General features: G+C 42.9%; 1 non-coding gene and 1 pseudogene across 2 annotated transcripts; one reads left to right on the top strand and one right to left on the bottom strand.

Moving 5' to 3' along the window:
- Positions 1-236: 236 nt before the first annotated feature.
- Positions 237-849, top strand: LOC100952609 (annotated as a pseudogene). Its single transcript, XR_001161175.1, has 2 exons — positions 237-642; positions 680-849. The product of XR_001161175.1 is annotated as a 60S ribosomal protein L13a-like (transcript).
- Positions 850-4,242: 3,393 nt separating this feature from the next.
- LOC111724527 lies at positions 4,243-4,372 on the bottom strand. Its single transcript, XR_002772818.1, has one exon.
- Positions 4,373-5,294: the final 922 nt, after the last annotated feature.

The raw sequence follows: 5,294 nt of genomic DNA, 5'->3' as shown, positions 1-5,294 counted from the left end.
TTAAGCTTCAACCACGAGATAGACCAAAAGATATATATACATATCTGTTGAATTCTTTTGATATTACCTTTTTAGAACTGTTTATATATTGAGAATTTTGAGGCTGGGGCAGGAGGATCACATGAGTCCAGGAGTTTGAGGCTGTGAAGCTATGATTGTGCCTGTAAATAGCTTCTGTACTCCAGAGAGCCCCTATCTCTAAGAAATAAAAATAAATGACCAGGCAGCTGCCAAAGATGGCAGAGGGGCAGGTCCTGGTGCTGGATGGCAGAGGCCATCTCCTGGGCTGCCCGGTGGCCATTGTGTCCAAACGGGTACTGCTAGGCCAGAAGGTGGTGGTTGTGTGTTGTGAGGTCATCAACATCTGTGGCAATTTTTACAGAAACAAGCTAAAGTAACTGTCCTTCCTCCATAAACAGATGAACACCACCCCATCACTACCATTTCCAGGCCCCCAGCCACATTTTCTGGCAGACTGTGAGAGGCATGCTGCCCCACCAGACCAAGTGTGGGATCCCACCACCCTAGGACAAGAAAAAATGGATGGTAGTTCCCGTTGTCCTGAGGATTGTGGGTCTGAAGCCTACCAGAAAGTTTGCCTACCTGGGGCACCTGGCACACAAAGTTGGCTGGTTGTACCAGGCAGTGATAGCAATCCTGGAGGAGCTGGATGTACCAGACAATGATAGCAACCCTGGAGGAGCAGAGGAAGGAGAAGGCTAAGATCCACTACTGGGAGAAAGAACAGCTCACGAGGCTACAGAAACAGGCCGAAAAGAACGTGGAGAAGAAAACTGACAAATACACAGAGGTCCTCAAGACTCACGGCCTCCTGGTCTGAGCCCAATAAAGACTTTGTGCCTTATGTTTGGCCTGGCCTGCCCTTCCTCTATCACCACGCTGGGATGTAGGGGACACAGGGGCAGCAGTCCAGGTGCCACAGGCAACCTGAGACTTAGAAAGGAAAGGAACTAAGATACTGCAAGTCTGTAAGGTTAAGTGGCCATTGTGGCAGGTGCCTGTAATCCTAGCTACTTGGGAGGCTGAGGCTAGAGAATCACTTGAGCCCAGAAGTCTGAGGTTGCTGTGAGCTATGATGCCACAGCACTCTACCAGGGGTGACAAAGTGAGACAAGAAAGAAAAATAAATAAAGAAAGAAAGAAAGAAAGAAAAGAAAGAAAGAAAAGAAAGAAAGAAAGAAAGAAAGAAAGAAAGAAAGAAAGAAAGAAATAAATAAATAAATCAGAGAAGTGGGCATTCACTAGAAGGGCCCAGATCCATACCTGGGTCTGCATGACGGGTACTGGGGTGTGTATATTTGTCAAAATTCATTAAGCTGTATACTTGTGCATTTTACTGCATATAAATTATATCTCCGTGATGCTCTGTTAGGAAAGAGAAAACCTTGTAACTGTGACTTAAAAGATAGCCAATTTAAAAACAGGCCCAAAACAATATGTTGCATGTGCAAAAATACTTTAAAAAATTGCAGGCAAGTGTAATCTTGCAATGGATTAGGAGAACAACACATCAAAAAACGGCAAGGTTGTTTCAATATTAGGAGTCTATTGCTATAGTAATTTGAAGATGAAAATACACATAATAACACTGAAATTAGTCTATACAATTCATTTAAATAAACTCAAATAAAAAATAAGGCCTCAACATGATTAATAACATCTATCTCAAACCCAACACCCCAATCATCCTGGACAGTGAAACTCAGGAAGACATCTCGTTAACGTCAAGAACAAAACGAGGATAGCCATTGCTGTTTACTATTGCTCTGAAATGGGTAAGCAATGTCAACGGACCAGAAATAGATATGAATCATCACTATAGGAGGGAGGGCAGCCAAAGGAATATTTTAAGTTCATGATAATATTGTCTTTCCAGTGAACACAAGGGGGGCAACCGAAAACCAGTATTATGACTGGCTGAAAAATAAATATGCAAAAACAAGACGTGATGTTCACTGAAGCATTGTCATACCAAAGGACTGGATGTCACCCAAATAGCCAGTAATGACACACTAGATAAGTAGAAGTAGGCACCTGCAAAAGGATACTATACTTCAGTTCGATAAGTAGATTAAAAAATACTAAGTGAAAAATAAATGAAGAATGATATGCACCACGAAAGGATGGCTGGAGCCTGGGAGTTCAAGACCAGCCTGGGCAACCAAGGGAGACCCAGTCTGTTAAAAAATCATAAAAACAGGGCAGCGCCTGTAGCTCAGTGGGTGGGGCACCAGCCACATACACCCAGGTGGCGGGTTCAAACCCGGCCAGGGCCAGCTAAACAGCAATGACAACTGGAACAACAACAACAACAAGCCACGCCTTGTGGCAGGTGCCTGGAGTCCCAGCTACTTGGGAGGCTGGGGTGAAAGGATGGCTGAAGCCCAGGAGTGCAAGACCCAGTCTGTTTTTAAAAAATCATAAAAACAAACAGATCATAAAAGCAGAACGTAGAATGGTGGTCTCCAGGGGCTGGCGGAATGGGAGTTAGTGTTTCATGGGTATTGAGTTTAGTTTTTCAAGATGAAAAAAGTTTCTGGAGATGGATGGTGGTGATGGTGTCACAAAATGAATGTGCCTAATACTGCGTGCCACTGAATTGTACACTTCGAAAGGTTTAAGATAGTACATTTTATGTTACGTGTATTTCACCACAGTGAGAGGAAGGGGACTGGGAAGGACATAAAGGGGCTTGAGGCAATGGTTGTGCCTCATTTTTTAAGGACTAAAAAGTCCTGGGTAAAAACACTCTCCACTTGACACGCAGGCCCCAATAGTAGAGATAATCCCACCGTTTCCTTTGTGGCTCTATCACTCAATCCTCCACCCCCACCTATCGACTATGCCTCTGACTTCTGTCAGTAGGAGTGGATTTTGCCAGTTCTTTTTCTTTTTAGTTCAAAATATTATGGGGGTACAGTGTTTGGGGTTACATGTATCTATTTTGTTATGCTTGAGCCAGGGCTATACGTATTCCCACCACCCAGATCGTGTTCATACTCATCAGGGAGGTTTTGCCCATTGCCTCCTTCTCCCTCCCCCTTGCTTGATTGCCTACGTGCGAGATGTTGAAACAACCCAAGTGCCCGTTAATTCACGACAGGATTAACAAAATGTGGTGTGTGTACACCATGGAAGACTACTCAGCCATGAGGAAGGATGAATTTAGGTCTTTTTCAATAATTTGGATGGCACTGGAGACCATTATCCTACATGAAATATCTAAAGAATGGATTTTGCCAGTATTGACATCTATCTAAATGGAATCATAGATTTTCTTCTGAACCTCCCTTGGTTCCCACTCCCTATTCCTAAGATTGGCCTCCTTTAGGACACCAAATCTTAGCAAGAAACCTAAAGCAGCCTGGGCACAGGGAAGGAGCATGCACTACTGTCCTCTCAGGCTCCCTCCAAGTCAGGGACATGGGCTTTTAAGGGAAGCTTCTCTTTCCAGAGTTCAGAACAGATACCCAGAAGACAAGGGACCAGCTTCTCACATGCTTAACAGAGTGTGTTCTGTTACCGATCAAAATACTGCTATGCCAGTAGCATAACCCTGTGAAGAAAAGACTATTCATGGCTTGGCACCCATAGCACAGTGGTTACACACACCAATGGTGGTGGGTTTTGAACCCAGCCCAAGCCAACTAAACAACAATGACAACTGCAACAAAAAATAGCTGGGCATTGTGGTGGGTGCCTGTTGTCCCCGCTACTTGGGAGGCTGAGGCGAGAGAATCGCTTAAGCCCAAGAGTTTGAGGTTGCTGTGAGCTGTGATGCCACTGCACTCTACTGAGGGCGACATAGTGAGACTCTGTCTCAAAAAAAAAAAAAAAAGACTATTCACAATAGAGCTAGATCAGGGTTCTTAACTTCAGCTCTCCTGATACTTGGGGCTTGATAATTGTTTTGTGTGGGGATAGTCCTGGGCTTTGTGGAACATTTTACAGCATCCCTGACCACTACGAACCAGATGCCAGTAGCTGTTTTCCAGTGGTGACAACTAAAAATATCTCCAGACACTGCCACATGTCCCCTGAGAGACAAAACGACTCCCAATTGGGAACCACAGTGATAGATGACAGACAGACAGACAGATAGAGATTTTTTTTCATCTAGGAATAAGATTTTTAAGATATACGAAGTATTTGAAGTAGCAACAAAATGTTGTAGAGGGCATGACTTGCATATTGATTTTATTTTATTTTTTCTTTTCTTCCAAATGTCTGAGGCAGGAAAACAAGGCTGCCCGCTCTTGGCAGTCCTGACAATGGTCCTCAGGGGCTGATACTGCCTCCATCCTTGGCTGAGGAAAAACTGGACCCTCCACAGCCCCAAGAGAGAGAGGCCCCTGAACTTGCATATTTACAGAATACACCACCTTCAAGGATAGGAAAATAGTATTACAAATCTATTGATTCTGCTTCAAAGCCAAGCGAAGGTTTAATAGAATTGCAATTAAAACTTGGCTGGAAACTTTCTGGAATTTAAAAATGTTAGTCTCAACTTTCAACAGAAAAATTAAAAAGGTGAATAATAAAGAAAAATTCCAAAAGCATAAATAATGGATTTTATCTACGAGATATGAAATGGATTGTAAAATTATAATAATTAAAACAGTGCAGAAGAATAGATATAGCTATGAAAGAATTAAAAAGCCTGAAAACAGGCCCAAGCCTACATAGGGTTTAGTATTGATTAAAGTAGCCTTTAAATTAATGGGAAATTTGTGGAATGCTCAATAAATAATGCAAGAACGATTCATTAACAACTCGAGGGCAAAAAATGTTCTGAGTTTCTCACCGTATATCAAAATAAATTTCAAAAGAGTTATTATTTTAATTAAATCATAAAAAACTAGAATGAAATATAGATTAATAGTTTTCTGGTGTCAGGAGAAGAATGGCTTCCCAGGCAAGAGAAGAAAAAGCAAAAGGAAGGACTCAAAAAGGAAAAACCTAGCCAAGTGCAGGGGCTTGTGCCTGAAATCCCAGTGCTTTGGGAGGCCAAGGTGGGAAGATCACTTGAGGCCATGAATTTGAGACCAGTCTGGACAAGGCAGTGAGATCCCATCTCTACAGAATTTTTTTTTTTTAAAGTCAGGTGTAGTGGCTTGCACCTGCGGTTCCAACTTGGGAGGCTAAAGCAGGAAGATGGCTTGAACCCAGAAGCTCAAGGCTGTAGAGAAGCTGTGGTGTATGGTTGCCCCCTGTACTCCAGCCTGGACAACAGAGTCAGACCCCTGTTATTCTCTTGATTAAAACTCTTCAAC

Source organism: Otolemur garnettii, unplaced genomic scaffold (genome assembly GCF_000181295.1).
Source record: "Otolemur garnettii isolate 467f Iridium unplaced genomic scaffold, OtoGar3 scaffold00023, whole genome shotgun sequence".
Lineage (NCBI taxonomy): Eukaryota > Metazoa > Chordata > Mammalia > Primates > Galagidae > Otolemur > Otolemur garnettii.
Note: the sequence above shows the minus strand (reverse complement) of the source record. Positions and strands in the feature narration are given on the sequence as shown.